Below are 19534 nucleotides of genomic sequence, written 5' to 3'. Positions count from 1 at the left end.
GGAATCTAAAAAATGTGAAGAATTTGAAGATTTGAAGAATTTGCAAAAATCTCAACTTTGAAGAATCTCAACTTGGGTTGGTGGTGTAACCCACTGTATAAGAATGATGATTTCAGACACCACGTATAATTGTCGTAGGGTCCTAAGAATAAAATTCTTCATTTATTTCTTCACACTTAGAATGTTATTCTTCATTGATTGAGGAAAAGCTTTACTTCATGTGTTGCACATCTAAGTCATCAATTTTGTATAAGTGTTGGGATGTGTGTCCTTTCACAAAACATTCAAAGATTCTAGGATATTTAGCTCAGACCACAACTTGCAAAATCTCTTTTCATCCAAGGGCTTAGTGAAGATATATGCCAGTCATTCTTCAGTCTTCACGTGGTTGAGGAATATGTTGCCCTTGAGTACATGATCACGAAGAAAATGATGACGAATCTGGATGTGCTTGGTCTTCGAGTGTTGTAGTGGATTGTTTGCAATCTTGATTGCACTCTCATTGTCGCAGTAAAGTCGCACATTATTCATGTTGATCCCGTAGTCTTTGAGGGTTTGCTTTATCCACAGTAGTTGAGCACAACACGAACTAGCAGCAATATACTCATCTTCAGCAGTGGAAAGTGATACGCAATTCTGCTTCTTTAAGGACCAATAGACTAAGGATCGTCCGAGGAAATGGAAGGTGCGTGATGTTGACTTGCGATCCACACGATCACCAGCATAGTTTGACTCAGAATATCCAATGAGATAAAGATTTGAGCCCTTGGGGTACCATAATCCAAGCGTTGGTGTGTGAGCTAGATATCGAAGAATATGCTTCACATCCTTATGGTGTGATTCCTTCGGTGTTGCTTGGAAACGGGCACACATGGAAACACTAAGCATAATATATGGCCTAGATGCACATAGGTATAAAGAGCCAATCATAGAGCGATATACGTATTGATCAAAATCTTTACCATTTTCATCACTGCAGAGCTGGCCGTTGGTTGGCATGGGAATTTTGACACATTTGCATTCATGCATGCTGAATTTCTTTAGGACATCCTTGAAGTATTTCTATTGAGAAATGAAGATGTCATTGCGTTGTTGACGAATTTGTATTCCTAGGAAGAATTTCAGCTCCCCCATCATGGCAATTTGGTATTCTTCCCTCATCATGTAGGCAAATTCGTCACTGTAATGTTTGTCACTACAACCAAAGATGATATTGTCCACATATATTTGGCACACCAATAGTTCATTGTCATAGGATTTTGTGAAAAGAGTAGGATCAAGTGAACCGAGTTTAAAGCCTTTGTTCATGAGGAATTCCTTCAATGTGTCATACCACGCCCGAGGGGCTTGCTTGAGGCCATAGAGAGCCTTCTTCAGTCTGAAGACTTTGTCAGTATACTTTGGGTCTTCAAAACCCGAGGGTTGAGCAACATATACTTCTTCCTCAAGATTATCATTGAGAAACACACTTTTCACATCCATTTGATATAAGGTGATATTGTGATGGTTAGAAGAAGAAAGCAATATAAAAATAGCTTCAAATCTAGAAACAGGTGCAAAATTTTCATCAAAGTCAATTCCTTCAACCTGTGTGTAGCCTTGGGCTACAAGTCATTCCTTGTTCCTCACTACCCGACTATCATCATCTTGCTTGTTTCGGTAGATCCACTTGGTACCGATGACATTGTGCTTGAGAGGATCAGGCCGCTTGATGAGTTCCCACAAATTATTGAGCTTGAATTGATGAAGTTCTTATTGCATAGCTTGAATCCACTTAGGTTCCATGAAGGCTTCATCAACTTTTGAGGGTTCTATGATAGACATGAAAGAATAATGCCCACAAAAGTTAATTAAATGTGAAGCTTTTGAGCGTGTGAGGGGACCTGGCGTATTGATGTGCGGGTTGACGACTTTGCTCGGGTTGACGAATTTGATTAGGAGCAATTTCCTGAGGTGCACCAGTCTGAATTTCTTCGTTGTTTGGGATGACTTCTTCAACAGGTGGTTGTTCTTTAGTGGGAATAATATCTTTGGTAGCCTTGAACCTAATAGATTCATCAGCGGGCATTTCATCTAGCACAGGAGGCAAGTGCTCTCTTTGAGAGCCATTAGTTTCATCAAACCACACATCTACAGTTTCAACAACTTTGTTGTGGTAGTTGTTGAAGACTCTATAGGTATGCGAGTCCTTTCCATAGCCAAGCATAAAACCGTCATGTGCTTTCGGTGCAAATTTTGAATTGTGGTGAGGATCCCTAATCCAGCATCTTGCACCGAAGACTTTGAAATAACTTACATTGGGTTTCTTGTCAGTGAGGAGTTCGTACACGGTCTTTTTGAGGAATTTGTGAAGATATACCGTGGTGATAATATGGCAGGCAGTGTTGATTGCCTCAGGCCAGAAGCGACAAGGAGTCTAATACTCTTCAAGCATAGTGTGTGCCATCTCAACAAGAGTCATATTCTTGCGCTCCACTGTCAGGACCCCGATCTTGAATCATAAGAACCCAGCCTGTAACACACCACATCACTTTGCGGCCTCATGCCCGGTAAACTCCACGGCTGCCACCTTACCTTGCCCGGGACCGTTTGCGTCTTTTGGCTCACGTATATGAATGTGTCGCTAGTATTCAAACGACAAGAACCCGGGTCAACATGGCTAGTTATAAACCCAGGTGGTACATCCGTACAGGGACATGCATACATAACCCAGCAAAGCAGGTGTCAGTAATCAGCGTGTGTAGACGAGTTGTAGCAAGCTACAAGGACTCCATTACACCGTGTGACATTTCCCCGAAGGGACAAACACAACAACAAAGAATGATACATGTCGGTCAATCAATGTGTCCGGAGCAGTAGCAAGCTACCAAGGCTTGGTGGAAGCACAAAGAGGCATTTTCCCGTAAAGAGTACTATTAAAGGCACACAACTAGGTGTGGAATCCCACACATATAATGCATTTCATAACATACACACATTATGCACTATATATGTAGATACAACATGGCATCACAACATAACTCTATAACTCAATATTTTATTAAAGACTCAGAGGAATCAACACAGTATGATATTACGAACAGGGGTCCCGTGACCCATCACTCAAGTCATACAAACATCAAGCGAAAGCACAACATGTCTGGGTAGAGACATCTACTAAAAGTGGTTGGACGAGCCTGAAAAGCTACTACGACCCTACCAAAGGAGCCAGACCTCTGTCTGGGATTCCCAAGCTATTCCGGTCAACATCGAACACGTCGCGTAGAAACCTTTAATGAGACTAAATTCTTCTCTGCAAAACATAAATAAAGCAACCGTGAGTACAAAGGTACTCAGCAAGACTTACATCAGAACTATCTACATATGCATCATGTTTCAATGAAAGGATTGTGGGGTTTGATTGCAGTAAGCTAGCTTTGACTCTTGGCTAACCTGTAATAGGACTACAAGTTCTTTCTTTGAGGTGGGGTAGCGCACACGAGTCCACATATTCACCAATTCAATACACCACTATGGATCCACTGCTGTCTCCCTACGAGAAGGCCTTCCATAGCACTCACACTTATCTTGCATGTTTTAGAGTATCCATTTAAGTTGTCTATGTACCACGTAATGTTTCCAAGTAGACCATATCTGAGGACGCGGCTATTCGAACAGATTAAATCACCCTGCAGGGGTATACTTCTTCACACATGCTCTCACCACTTAGCACCATATGCACATCATGCATCTCGGCAACCTTCAAGCGGAAGCACTGGCGTGGGTGTCGGCCATGACCGTTAACCATGCAAGACCCTAGTCCATGTGTATCGCCTATTTGAGACTGAACCCGCAAGGAAGTCCGGCCGAGGTTTCCTCTACGGCCCCAAACGATGTGCGCAGGGTTCCCAAGCCCACCATCCGGGTGCCACTTGGTACACCGTGCCACCGTGTATCTACCGTAGAGAAGCCTACCCGTCGGGCAGAGCTAAACACGGCCACCAACACTTTTCCTACAAACACCAGAAACTATTTGGAACTCCTGGACATAGGTCTATGTAATTAATAAGTCGAGCGGGGTCATATTCTAGGGCCCAATGCATGGTAGTATCTTGTCTTGGATAACATACACAGAACTCAGTTCTTAAGGACGGTCCCAATGAGACAACCCACCATGTACTCCTACATGGCCTCTCATCGCTACCTTTACCAAATCGGATTCACACTTTTACTCTCACACTGTAGGACATGAACACGACCATTTCGATTCATCATCCAGATGGATCAGACCCAACACGGCTCTAAGCATAGCAGGCATTGTAAGAAAGCATGGATGAGTAAGCACAACAAGGCTCAAGCAGTTGCTACTCATGCTAAGTGGTTTCAACTATTTACTGTGACAAAATCAGGTCATGCATAGGAATGGGTTCAACTACCGATAACATGTACATTTGAATCGTGTTTGTCCTAATGCAGTAAAAGAGAGCAGGAGCGAGAGAGTGGGTTTATATAAATACGCTCAAGGGGGTTTGCTTGCCTAACACATCTGAAGATAGCAATGAGTCTTCATCAATGTCAACGATCACATCGTCGGAACCATCGTCTACCGAGAGGGAACAACACCGGCAAACAAGAAAGGAACAACAATTACTTCACGGAAATGCAACACTATGATGCATGATCAAGAAATAGAAATGAAATGTGGCAGGGCCAATATAGCTACCATTTCTTAGGTTGAAGATGGATTGGAATTAGAATTCAAATATCACTTCAAGCAAGGTACTTTCCGGATACCCTTTTAATTGATTCGACCTGATGCTTAGGTATAACTTGTTTTATCATGCATGAAGATGGCAATATGAGGTACTGGTTTTCCTAACTCAATGTTTGATCATAGAAATTGAAGCGGAATTCAAATAGGAATCAAATTCCAACTCCAAACTATTTATTAAATTTACCCTAATCATCATTTTGCCTATTTGGTGATGTTAACTTTCTCAAACCAGCACGAAAAAGCCATAATCAGATTCTTTGGATTTTACTGATCATTTTTCATATATAAATTATTTTCATTGGACTTAGAGATTATTTTCTATGATTTTTATAAGTTTTAGGAATTTTTTGGAATTATTTTATAATAGAAAACCAATTACTGCGTCAGCAGGTCAACTGACCCTATTAGAGTCAAACTTGACGTGTGGGGGCCACACGTCAGTGACTCAGATTAATTAACAGGGTTAGGTTAGTCTTAATTCTTATTTTAGAACCGTAGGGCCCACTGTTAGTGAGTCATTAGTTTAGTTAATAAAATTAATTAATTTCCGTGATTTAACTACACTTAACAGGGCTAGGCCCCACCTGTGTGTGACCTGGGAGCTCAAACCCTTGGTCAAAGGGCGAGAACCACCGACGGCTGAATGCCAGCGACTCCAGACGCAGCGGAGCTCATCGGAAAACCGCTACGGGCATCCGTTTTGGGCGCGGTTTGGCTCTACGGAAAGCACGTGCTCGCGCGCATCCAATGAAGCAAGCGGCAGCAACTAGAGTGCACTACCTCGACGGCGACGACGACCTCCGCGGCGGTCGAAGCACGGCCTTGTGTGTGTGGTGGCTGCAGGGCACGGAAAGGGCAGTTGACGGGCTTAAAACCTTCCTGGTGGCTCCAGGAGCTCTTTGCCAAGCTCGAGCGCCTCGATGGGGTACCACAGCAACGACGACGACATGGCCGCCTACGAGGAGCTCTCGGCTCTGGTGGCTTGCACGCTAGAGGAGGGGAACGACAATGAGGCAAGGGGCAAACGGATCCGGAGCTCACCGCGAGTCTTATGGCGTCGACGGCAAGCTCGGGGTCGCTTCAGATGCTGCGAATCGACGGCGGCGACGTCCGATGGCCGGCGGTGAAGATGATGCATATGGTGGTGCTGCAGGGTGTCTGAGCTCGATTCTTCGTGCGTAGAGATGGGGAGGTGAGCGGCGGAGCTAGGGGACATAGCAGCTGGGCTAGAGGGGGCTGGTGGCCACGACTACGACGATCGGTGGTGACAAGTAGTGCTCGGCCATGGTGGAAGAGAGCGAGAGGGAGACGGAGGGGATCCAGAGAGGGGTGGATAAGGAGGAGGCATGCACGTGGTACTCATCCCCGCCGTCTGCGTGGCTCGGGCAAGCAGGAAGTGGCCAGGGGAACGTGGCCGTGCCCGGCGATGCGTCGGGCACGCAGCTGCTTCTCCTCCTGGCAGGAGGAAGAAGACAGTGGTGCCCCTGGTGGGCTCGGCTGGGCCAGGAGCGTCAGGTAAGATCTTTCTCCCACTTTTCCTATTTTTTTATTTTTTTCTTTCTGGCATTTAGATTTAGGTTTAAAACAAAAAATTACATATTTTATAAAACCCTAAATTAGTTTTATTTGACAGAGATAAAAATAATCAATGCCACAAAATAGTTTCAACATTTTTGAAACTTTTATTTTAAAAGAAAACAAAATAACTCCATTGCAAACAGTTATTTGATCAAATCAAAAATCCTTTTCAAAATGTTCTTGTGACTTAAAATTTTGGTTTGACAAATTTATTCCGTGTCACTATTTTTCCAAATATTTGGAACATTTTCCTGGTTCCTTTTAAGGAAATATTTTTATTGCCTTTTTGTCAAATTTCAACTCATTTGGGCTTGATCACTTCCCATTTTCAGATTCAATGCAATTTGAATGCATGCATGAAATGCAATGGTAAGCAAGGCAAACTTGGGCTGTGACATCCACGATGCCATTCTGTTGAGGAGTATAAGGGGCAGATAGCTCATGAGTAATACCAAGTTCATCAAGATAGTCATCAAGACCAGTGTTCTTAAATTATGTCTCATTGTCACTCCCGATATGCTTGATCTTGATGCCGATGTTCATGAGGCCCTTGAGGAAAATTGTTTGAAGACTTCGTCCACTTCAGTTTTGTACCAGATAATATGCACCCAAGTGTAACGAGAATAATCATCAACGATGACAAAGCCATATAGAGATGATGCATTGGTTAAAGTAGCATAGTGAGTAGGTCCAAAGAGGTCCATGTGAAGCAATTCAAAAGGATGAGTGGTGGTCATGATAGTATTCGAGGGGTGCTTGGATCTGGTCATCTTTCTAGACTCACAAGCCCCACATAGGTGATCCTGGAGGAATTTGACACTTTCGATGCCAATGACATGCTTCTTCTTCGCCAGTGTGTGCAGATTCCTCATGCCTGCATGACCAAGTCGTCGATGCCATAGCCGGCCCTCTGAGGTTTTTGCAAGTAGACATGTGGCCGGTTGTGTAGCTGTAGATTAATTAACAATGTAGAAGTCTCCTCTCCTAAAGTCTTCGAAGACTTTGGATTTGTCAGATTCCATGATGACTACGCATCGATACTTGCCAAAAATGACAATCATATCAAGATCACAAAGTAGTGAACAGACATGAGGTTAAACCCAAGGGATTCAACAAGCATGACCTTGTCCATGTGTCGGTCCTTGGATATAGCCACCTTACCGAGGCCAAATAGCTTGTTTTTTTCCTTTGTTTGCGTAGGTGATATGCTTTAGTGGGATGTTCATCAATAAACTTGTATCACCATTCATGTGATTAGTACATGCATTGTCAAGGACCCACTCTGTGGTTTTGGGGTTGTCATCTTGCAGATGAATTAGTACTGCTCACCATCTCATATGCTCGAGAGTGAAGAATATGATATCAAATTCATGAGACTTGAATTTCAAAACATAGTGTAGAGTTATGACAATATGATGATGTGTGAAATGATAAACATTTCATCATGATTAGCTTGCGTCCTTTCAAGCATTCCCTCTGGTCACCAGCAAATTCTTCAGATGATCATGTTCATCTGGACACCTCACGTGTAGAAGTTATTAGTTTAATTTCTTCACCACCCACATCTGAAGGGGTGGCAAAAAGTTCATCGTCCTGCAAGCACCATATGAGAATTTTGGCATTGAAACTAATGCACTTCGTTTCACAGTAGGGGGTTAGAGTACTCAAATAAATAAGTAGAGAAATTCTTCGAGGACTTATGAACATAGTGATTTGAGGAATATTGCACATATTTATGTCCCTTGTAGTTTCCCTGTATATCAGAAGCATTAGTGCAAGTATGAGTAGAGTTTTGTCCATATGAGGAATTTGATCCTTGTGAAAACTTTGGTCTACTTGAGGAATTTGATCTGGGGTTCTTGTTCTTCACGGGTGGTATCATGAGGAAATTCACCTAAAGACTTTCTAAGCTGCTTTTTGGAACCCAGATTTTCCTCAAGGGTGGTCCATCGTGCAGTTAGTTCCAACATATCTAGCAAATACTTCACCATTTTGATTTTTGAAAAGTTCATAGTTGGAGTCAACTGACTCATCAGAGGAATATGAAGTTTCACATGCAAAGCCTGATAAAGTAGATGCATCAACAGGAGGTCCTTTTGTAGCTACCGATGAGGTTTTGGGGTACTGCTAGGTTTCTAGTATGATCCATCAGCATTCAATTTCCTCTCAAATGCAATACCCTCTTTCTAGGGTTTCTGTTCAGAATCTACTTTTGGGCACATGGCAAAGGGTTTGATGGCCTTTGAGACTTTTGTAAATGCTTGTCACATACCATTCCTTCAAGCCTGCATTTTCGTCGCTCACATTCGCGGTTTCCTCAAGTAAGGAATTTGTAACTACAGATATAGTTGAAGAAATTGTAGCAACAAAAGCATTTGAACTTTTATGTGAAGAATTAGCAGATTCACGTTCGATGCATTTCAAGCATGGAGGAATGAATTCTTCTTGGGAGGTACTGATCTGTTGAGCAAGCAAAGAATCATTTTCACTTCGAAGATCATCATGGGATGCCCTTAGTTTCTCAAGATCTTGCTTTCTTCTAAGAAATTCATAAGAAAGCTTCTCATGATCAGCCAAGAGAGTGCCATGAAATTCTTGAAGACTATCAAACTTAGACTGAAGATTTAGAATATCATCAGTCAGGGTTTGAGTCCGATTCGTTTCATCATTCAACAGATCAACGCTTTTATCTAGCTGTTTCTGAAGATTTTCAAGTGCACTTTGTTGCTTAGTGGCAATATTAGCAAGCTTGTAGTAACTGGGTTTTCGATAGTCATCAGGTTCACAGTCACTTGAGACAGAAGAGGAAGTGTGTTTGGGTACCTTAGAAACTTTTGCCATGAAACAATAGGTGGGAGCAAAGTCATCGTCGCAGTCATCGGTGTTGTTAATGTTGTCATTTTCTTTGAGGTCGAAGATGGACTTGCTGACGAATGTGGTGGAAAGGGCTAGGCTTGCCACACCAGACTCCGTCTCCTCTTCAGATCCTTCCTCTTCTTCACATTCTTCAGATTCTTCCTTAGAATCCATTTCCTTGCCAATGAGAGACCGAGCCCTTCCGAAACTGTTCTTCTTGTGCGATGAGGACTTTGAAGATTTCTTATTTTTCTTTGAGTCATCAAAACCGTCATCCTTGTATTTCTTCTTCTTTGATTCCTTCACCGAGCGAGGACAATCAACAATGTAGTGACCAAATTTCTTGCATTTATGACAGGTTCTTTTCTTGTAGTACGTAGATGAAGATTCAGATTTCCTCATATCTCTTCTTGAAGACTTTCCGAATTGGCCACGTCTAGTGAACTTCTGGAATTTCCTCACTAGCATAGCAAGTTCCTGACCAAGTTCTTCAGGGTCACCAAGAGTGCAATCCGATTCTTTTCCTTCAGATGAGGAAACAGCCTTTGCCTTCAGCGCACGAGGTCTTCCATAGCTTGGTCCATAGAGGTCTCTCTTTTAAGCTTATTGGAATTCATGTGTATTGAGTCTCAAGAATATGGTCATGATCTAGTAACATGTAGTCTCTTCGCTCTTGAATCATCTGAACCAGTGTATGATATGTCTCCAACGTATCTATATTTCTTGATTGTTCCATGTTGTTATCTTATCATTCTTGGATGTTTTACAATCATTTTATAGTCATTTTATATCACTTTTTGGTACTGATCTATTGACATAGTGCCCAGTGCCAGTTGATGTTTTCTGCATTTTATTACATCGCAGGAAATCAATGCCAAATGGAGTCCAAACGCATAGAAACATTTTGTGGATTTTTGTGGGCTAGAAGACATCCACTGGGCCAGGAAAGCACCTGAGGGGAGCTCCGATGGGAGCACAACCCACCAGGGTGGGCTTGGGGGCCCACATGCCCCGATGGGTTGTGCCCTCCTCGTTGGCCTCTCGCACCACCTCTTTGCTCTATAAATATCCAAATGTTCCAGAAATCCTAGGGGGGACGAAAATCAATTCTAGCCGCCGTAGAGTCCAGAAACACCAGATCCAATCTAGAAACCATCACGGAGGGGTTCATCATGTCCATTGGTGCCTCTCCGATGATGCGTGAGTAGTTCTTTGTAGACCTACGGGTTGGTAGTTAGTAGCTAGGGAAGAAGTGCGGCGAGTCCGCGGAAAGGTTCACCGGGAACTGTTCTATCTCAAAGAGGGCTAATAGAAGGGCAAGAGAAAAATGGTCATTTTCATAGTGTGAAAACATTATGAAAATGATACCATCGGAAAAGGCTCGAAGAGATGAAGAAGTGGGCGTTTGTTTCACCTGAATCGGAGCCTCGGTTAAAAAGTTATAGCCGTTTGAAGTCCACGAACCAATTTGCAAATAGTTTATTCATAGACAAGTCCTTGGAGGCTAAAACCGAAGGCGCACTTGGACGACGTATACCGGGCTGCACTTTAAAATAAATACGCCACTTCAGTAGGGAAGCACATTCCAATAACTACGCTTCCACTTGACAATGGGCGGGCCCGGGGGTTGACCTTGCTTTGTCACTGCAGCGTGGGGCCCACGGGCAGGGGCTCGGGGTCGTCTTCTCCACGTCTCGTCCCACCTGCCCGACGCACGGGGCAGCCCCGACGGCGACCACCAGCGACACGGGCCACCTCTGGTGGCGCTCAGCCTGCTAGGATGACCAGCGCGACGGGCTGCATCCATCCCCGTAGGTGGCCGAACTTGGGAAGGACCAAAGCATGGGTGCCCCCGGCCATGGCGGACGGGGGCTCGGGTGTTGAACGGCGCGGCAGCTACCGGCCGCCGGAGGACTAGGCGAGGGATTGCGGAGGCCCGCGTCGGAGAGGGTAGAGTGATGGCGTGGTCAGGCGGGAGAGAGGGGGCTCCTACTAGGCGAATTTAGCAGAGGAGGGGCGGCGACCATGGCGGCAATGGAGGGCGAGGAGAGCTCTGGGAACTCGTTTAACAGGTCGGGGAGGATGCTCGAGTGCAGGAGAGGAGTTTGGGAGGCCCGAGGATGTTGAGGAAATCTCGGGGTTGCGGCTTTTATAACCGGCCGGCCGGAGCGGATAGGAACGACCACCATGGCTCTTAGCCACGCACTGGCGCTCCGGCGAGGTGGCTAGCGCTCGGTGGTGCCAACCTGACACTGAACAGAAGGAGGGGACAACTCGGGAGGGGAAGAAGCTAACGGAGAAGAAGACGACGACGCGTCACGGGCGGGACAAAGGCATGATGGCGACCGCCGTGGCGCGGGGAGGAAGAAGAAGGAGTGGAGAAGGGTCTAGGGAGGGGAAGGTGGACGTCGCGGAGACATTGGACACGACCACATGGCCGAGGACTGACCAGAGATGGCCGGCCATGGGGAGACAATGCGCAGAGTGTCGTTTTGGCCTGCTCTACTCGTAGTCACCACGGCCAAAGCATGTCCTGGCCTTTTCCTGGGTGTGGGGTTATGTCAACCAGATGTCTCACTGCCCAAATAGATAGGATATGGGGCTAGAGTCAACTGGAAGACTCTGTGGTGGAAGAAAATTCTAAGAGCAAATTCTGACATGGAATTGTTTGGAGAGAATCAGAGAAGATTGGCTAAGGGTGACGAGATGAATTTTGGCATACAGGGATGATCCACTAAGATGATCATCATGCCAAGATTTCAGCACCAATGGACTAGTGTAGATGGTATTTCCTTTGTAACCATGTAATCTCGCTAGAAATTTAAATGTTGATGCTGGGCTAAAATGGCTATAAGGATATGGCTCAAACTTGGTGGAGGATGATGACTTGAGCATAGGAAGCTACTGTAAATTTGTTACCTAATTTGAAAATGCCAAAATGATACTTCCTTCACAGAGCTTCCAAAGGGGACATAAACTTAGGAAAATTGTTGGGAAAAGATAGATAGAGGGATTGAGCTGATTTTTGGTTTCCATGAAGGATTTATCAATATTTACCACCATGAAATGTTTCAGCTCAATTAGATCAAGGATTTAAGCACTTCCTTTGCAATATTCCCAACTAGACATAAGCTTGCAAATGGATGTAGTGCTCAAAATTTGAACTATGGAACTTGGGGTCTTGGTGGAAATGGGGAAGATATGGATATGATAAGCTCCACAATTTATTTGGGATATTTCCTGCCTACCAAAACGATAGTTCCTTTAGAAAGTGTCCAAAATGCAATATTGGCATTAAATAGGAAAAGATAATTTTCCATATTTAATTATGGCCAATATTTTTGTGGGAGCTAAAAATGATCACAAATAATATATCCACAAGTTTTCATGAACTCTAGAGATGGATAGGTATTTTCGTGGATTTAATTCCTTTAACTCACAGAAAAAGGAATTAATTATAGATGAAAAATATTGCAAATGATTTGGCAATATTATTGCATATCCAGGGTTTATGGATGAAGGATAATCACTAGGAAAGGCTTGGGAATCAGAAGATCAAAGGGAGTTGGGGTTCCTTTGCAACTGGAAGGACTAGGATTTGCCTTACGATAACTCGGAAGCTAGGGTTTCGATGGCATAACCCTGAGCAAAGGTCTTGGGTGGCAAGGTTGGACCAGATATAATATGTGGTTGGATAGGGAAGGAAAGGCTAGATGACCATCTTCACATACCCAAGAGCTAGATAAATCCGATAACACCGAGGAGAAAGACATGAGTCAAATCCTGCAAAGGAAAAAAACAGGAGCGAAAACCAGGGTGTTACAGAGATCATATGGATATGCATCTTATGTTCACATGCTCATCAATGCCAAGCTAGGAAAGCATGCATATCAACTTGATCGTCCCCATCTACCTCCTCAACCAGAATTTGAAGACAATGAGGTTGTGATGGATGACAATGATCCCAACTCAGCTGCAACAAGAATGGCAACACAGGTATCAAAGGCTGAAGCTGCTAGAAATAGGCCACCTCCAGTTCCACAGATCATAGCTCAAGCTGAGAAAATGGCATTTCTAGTAAGCACTGTCCAAGGAATGGAGAAGAACATTCAGGAGATCATGCAAAATAAGAAGAGCCTTGAGAGAGTTGTGGAGATAAAATTCCACAATATGGATATGAAGGTAACTGAGTTGACCACCATTGTCAGACATCTTCAACATGAAGTTTACTCTATGGAGATTCCATGCTCAGAGGATGAAGATGAAGATGGTGATGATGAGGATGACCAGCACCAGGCCCCGGTCTGTTGTTGTTCCTCGTCCGGAGACAAGGCAAACATCTTCAGCACAAGCTTCAGCACCTTCAGCACCAGCTCCCACTCAAGCTCCTTCAGTATAAACTCCTCCAGATCCAGGGACGTCATTAGAAGTCTTCGCAGATGCAGTTCTATCGACTCCATCATCAGCTGCCCAGAGAGACGAGTAGTTCTATACTTTTGAACTTTTTGGTAACTTGTTCCCAAAGGGGGAGAAATGTATAAATCATAGACTACGTGTTAGAGAGAGCTTTTGAATTTATTTGCTCTCGTTTGGTTTTAAAACTTTGGTTTTTGGATGACTTTATCCTATGTGTGTGTGATCATACGCTTTATCCTGTGTGATGCTATGATATTATCTTGTAGCTATCCATGTGATGATAATTCACTTATCTTGTTAGTGTGATGTGCATTGCTATTCTTTTTACGCACCACGATGATGTATGTGACATGGAAGAGTAACCCATGATCCTAATTGATTGTGCATTTGCATTCAAACGCAAATTTTAAATAATGCACAAATTTAGGGGGAGCTCTTGCTTTTCACATACTTCTCAAAGCGTCGATGCTAATCATTGATTATATATTTTGTCGAAGCTTTGATCTATATGTTGTCGTCAATTACCAAAAAGGGGGAGATTGAAAGCACAATTGCTCCCTATGGTGGTTTTGATAATTGATCACAACATATGCATCATTGGACTAATGTGTTTTCCAAGTATATTTTAGAAAAGTTCAAAATATGTTATGGCTTAAGGTTTATGTGGAGATACCCCTAGAAGCAAGAAAGGAATAATATTGGCTCAAGCTTCAAGCTAGAAGACTCTTCATTTTATATTTGTGAGAAATCACTTTTGAGTCCATAGGAAAGCCAATAGTATTAAACAGGGGTGAGGTAGTAAAATGAACTGATTGCTCAAATGCTCAAAGTTAGCCACCAAAACACTCAATCATTTTTCCCACATATCCACTCTGTCAAGTTCCACATACACAAATTCGGTGTCACCAACGTTGCCACATCAGACCCACCGAGTTTGAACCTATAACATAACCCTAGCCATTCCCGCCAAATCGGTGCAACCGAAACTACATCGGAGCTACCGAGTTCAGTGTGACCAACATTCTGTTGCCAAGATACCCAAAATCGGAATTTCCAAGTTTGAGTATTTGTGCAACCGAGTTTGGCCATCTGATCGTTAGTCAGCTTTTCGGTGCCACCGAGTTCTATATATCGGTCTCACCGAGATTCCAAAGTTTACCTCTTTAGTGCTAATATGCACCACCGAGTTGTCCACTTTGGTGTCACCGAGTTTGCTCTTTTGTGTGTAACGGTTGGATTTTGGCTGCTGCCTATATATACCCGTTCACCCACCTCTCATTCGTGGGAGAAGCACTCAGAACACACACTTCATTTCCAGATCCATTTTCGGATAGAGAACCACCTACTCATGTGTTAAGACCAAGATATTCCAATCCAATCATTTGAATCTTGATCTCTAGCCTCCCCAAACTGCTTTCCACCAAATCAACCTCTCCTACCCATGCATATTCTGTGAGAGAGATTTGTGTTGAGGAGACTATCTCTAGAAGCACAAGAGCAAGGAGTTCATTGATCTACCCCATCTATTACATTTTGGAGGATGGTGCCTCCTAGATTGGCTAGGTGTCGCTTGGGAGCCTCCTACTTCGTGTTGTGGAGTTGAACCAAGATGTTTGTAAGGGAAAGGAGATCGCCTACTTTGTGAAGATCTACCGTGAGTAAGGCTAGTACTCCATGGACGGAAGCCGTGGTGGGATAGACAAGGCCGCTTCTTTGTGGACCCCCCGTGGGTGGAGCCCTCCATGGACTCCCGCAGCTGTTACCCTCTGTGGGTTGAAGTCTCCACTAACATGGACGTACGATAGCGCCACCTATCGGAACCATGCTATACTATTAGAACTACATGTGTAGGGTGTGCTTGACCTGTTATAACTGCCGTAGCAGCCTCTCAAGTAAAACTGGGAAAAGGCAAAAAATTTATCTTGTTAAGTAGTCTAATCACCCCCCTCTAGACATACTTTCGATCCTACACCTTGTTTGTAAATGTCTGGTCGCCGCCTTCAAGGGCACCAATAGTGGAATCACGGCATCTCGCATTGTGTGAGGGCATGAGGAGAATACGGTGGCCCTAGTAGCTTCTTGGGGAGCATTGTGCCTCCACGCCGCTCCAACGGAGACGTACTTCCTGTCAAAGGGAAGGAACTTCGGTAACACATCCTCGTCTCCACCTGTTCCACTTGCGGTTATCTCTTACCTTTACTTTGTATTTATTATTGTTGTGGTGTATTCCTTGCTTGCACTTGTTGTCCTTGTTGTTAGCATCAGATAGGTTGGTCACCTAGCTGTTCATATAGAGAACCTTTTGCTGCTAACCGTAATTTGTTAAGACAAGTTAAAAATTGGTAGTTGCCTATTCACCCCCTCTAGTCAACCATATCGATCCTTTCACATCTCCATAGTCATCTCATCTCCACTGCTATAGTGCGCTTGCATCTAGTTCATACTTGTAATCGTGCATCACTCAAGGCATCCATTATAATACATATTGCAATCAATCAATCTGAAAATGTGTTCTTAAATATTTTATTCTCGTGCTCTGATCTCCATGTGTGAGTAGTTCGGTAAGGTATGGGTTGAGGCATGAGCCTTGCAACCCAAGGTATTTTTTGAGCGGATCAAATGCAATATTTGTCATAATGTCTCGTATGTGCAAAATAAAATTGTTGCATGCATATGTTTCTTGTCTTGTCCATGACATTCATCCCTACACGTACCCAGGATCATGGAGATCAAGCACCGGTGAGGCTAGGAGCAAGGCGACCGTGAAGTATTATACCGAGCACTGCTGATAGTAAGGTTCAATAGGGTAACATGAATCATATCCTTGGGGATAAATGAGGTGTAGTCATTAAACACGCAAAGCTCTTGTTTGATTTCATTTTCTTAATTATCGAGGAAAGCCCGCGCGATGGATAGGGCCTTCGGTATAAAATATGATTCTTGATGCATGACTTGTGCGTGTCAAGATGTTATTTTGACACATTCCCCACTCTGGTATGAAACAAGAACATCTCGATGGGTGACTTCCTGAGTGTAGATTAATACAATTTTTTTATCCTAGCATAAATACAACATTGTAAGCATTAAGACCTCATACACATACCTCTTTTTATTATAAGTGTTTGAATCACTATTTGCTTGTGGATCCAGTCAAAAGCTGAATTTCACACTTTGAAAAAACCTCGCTAGAGACCACCGCTTCAAGGGATTCTTCGTCTCGTGGGCTCGATAACCCAGTTACCTCTAGGAAAACAGGTGCATGATACTCTTGTTCTGTTCAAATACCAGACCAATAAAAAGGAGATATAAAACCCCTTTTTTGTTGACGTTATCATGAGGAGTTTAGTATTCTCAATCTTTGTGTTTAGAGTTTTTGTTGAAGTTATTTTTCAGTTTTTATTTTTTCCTTTTCTATTTTAGATTAAGTTTTATTTTAATTGGAAGTCCTATCAGTTGAAAAACATAAATATTACTATGACTCACAATCTTGGGAGTTTTGCTACTCCCAGCAATAAAATCATGCGTGTACCTATAACACAACCTGATGTTGCAGCCGCTCAAAATGAGATTAAACCAAACTTTGATTCCATGGTTCAGTGGGACCCGAATTGTGCAACGTGACATGCATAAAGGATTATGATCCCGATGCTCTGAAATTGGAAAATATGGTTATGCTCCTAGACATTCTTATCCTAGTAATGGAGGAGCATCCAAAAAAATTAATCGAGCTAATGGTTATGCTCCTAGTTTTTTTTGCTATCCAAACTAGGCAAAATGAGAACTTCAAGAATATCTTGAAGAATCATGACAACCTACTTGGCCAATTGGCTAGTAAGGTTGTTGGACCAATAAATGATGTGCAGATACTTGAAGGAAGATCGAGGAATATGGAAGCACAAGTGGCTAAAATAGTAGAGAGCCAAACTTGTATTTTAGCTAAGTTTGTAGATAAACGGAGACTAACCCGATTGAACAAGTTAAAATGGTAAGAAGGAACAAAGAGAAGAGACTAAGGTTCTTGATACAAGCAATGTGCCAGAGTACGATTATACTGTTGTAGATTTCGACAAGATAATATCCTTGAAGTATGTACTAACGAAGGTAACTAATTATGAAGCATATAATGTCTTTGTTGAACAAGTTGTAACCAAGGTACACGAACTTGATGATGAAAGGAAAAACGCTATACAGTAAGTTACCAGCTAAGCAAGAGGATGCTTTTGAACCTACAATAGAGATTGAGATGTGATTGAATAGATTCAGCGCTTTATGTGATCTAGGTGCAATGTTCCCACTACCCCAAATATGTTTATGATAATCTCAATATTGATTCTTATGGTTGATACGTCCAAAACGTATCTATAATTTTTGACGGTTTCATGCTACTTTTATGCTTTTGATAATTGTTTTTATATTAAGTTTATGATTTATTTGGACTAACCTACTAATAGTTGCAAAAGGGAACAATGTTCTTGTTTTATACTTTGATGTGTAGGAACTCTCAAAAATAAAAGAGGAAACCTTGTTGGAGTGGGACTCTGACTTTCCTGAAATCTGTCCCCCCTGCAGATTTTAGATATCGTCTGTTTACGCCTTGAAGATGACGTTCAATGGAAAAATAATAGATGCAAACGTTGTGGGGAATTTTATGCTAATAAATCTAGAAATACAATTCAGCCCATTTGGAGTTCGGACGCGCTACGAAAGCCCATTTTACTGGAGGACAAATATCTGATTACAGGATTACAAGACTTGGTGACGTGATTGACTCCAACTCTTACCATATTAGACGGATTCGGCCAAGCCATGAATTTTGGACCTCATTAAGGCTAAGAGGGGTTCCTACGAATGTTCTAGAGGTGCCCAAGAGCCCTTGGATCAAATGGGCATCCATCGGAGGGCCAAGGATAATCGTCCCGACTCATATAAGGAGAGGAAAAACCTGATTTCTGAAGAGCCACCAAGAGCTGCAAGATTTCCTCCTCCCAGGCAGCCGCCTTGGGTTGGAAAACCACCTCCATACCAGCACCATCTCCAAGGAAGAAGGAGGCCAAGGGCCGCCGCCGTGGCCGCCGTCGGCCGCTATCTCCTCTCCGGTTTGCACCTCTCCATCAACCTCTTGCTCACCATGGCCATGTGTGAGTAGTCTCCCTCGGGGCTGAGGTCTTCTACGTGTAGCTATGTGGTCATATCTCTCCCATGATGTGATCATGATTGTGATCATAGGCTATGTTAATCTAGGGTGATCCCACGATGTTTCCCCTTCTTCTATGTATTGGATTGATGTACTTGATCTTATCTAGTATAATCACCGAGACCATGGTGACAGCGGTCTATTGAACATGGATTAGAAGAATATTTTCATGAGTGATTTCCTCTTTTGTGAATTGATTGAATATTGAGAGTCTCTTGGTGCTTGTCTTTGACTATTCTTGAGATATGTTGTGGTAATTGTGGTACTCTCTTTGGATGGCCGCGTTGACATTGGGAAATCCATAGAGAGAACTACAAACTCGGAGATGTGCTTTTGTAGCCCTACATAATTCTCGTCCTCTCTTGATCACAAAGGAATGACCTCCGAGTACGTCACCATTGCATGTTTTAGTGGAAATATCATGCGATTAGACTATGTTAATGTTGTTGGGAGTTGCCACTAGTGAAAGTATGAAGCCTAGGCCTTGTTTCTCACAATTGTTACACCGTTTATGCCCACTTTTGTCACTTCCTACATTGCTATCATTTTTATTTCAGATTTAGAATACCTTGTTTTACCATCCATATCACTTGTCTTTCAACATCTCTTCGCCGAACTAGTGCACCTATACAACAGAAAATTGTATTAGGTGTGTTGGGGACACAAGAGACTTCTTGTATCTTAATTAAAGGTTGCTTGAGAGAGACCATCTTCAACCTCTACTTCCCTGAGTTTGA

Source organism: Hordeum vulgare, chromosome 6H, assembly GCF_904849725.1.
Source record: "Hordeum vulgare subsp. vulgare chromosome 6H, MorexV3_pseudomolecules_assembly, whole genome shotgun sequence".
NCBI classification, from domain to species: domain Eukaryota; kingdom Viridiplantae; phylum Streptophyta; class Magnoliopsida; order Poales; family Poaceae; genus Hordeum; species Hordeum vulgare.
This window is presented reverse-complemented; position numbering follows the sequence as displayed.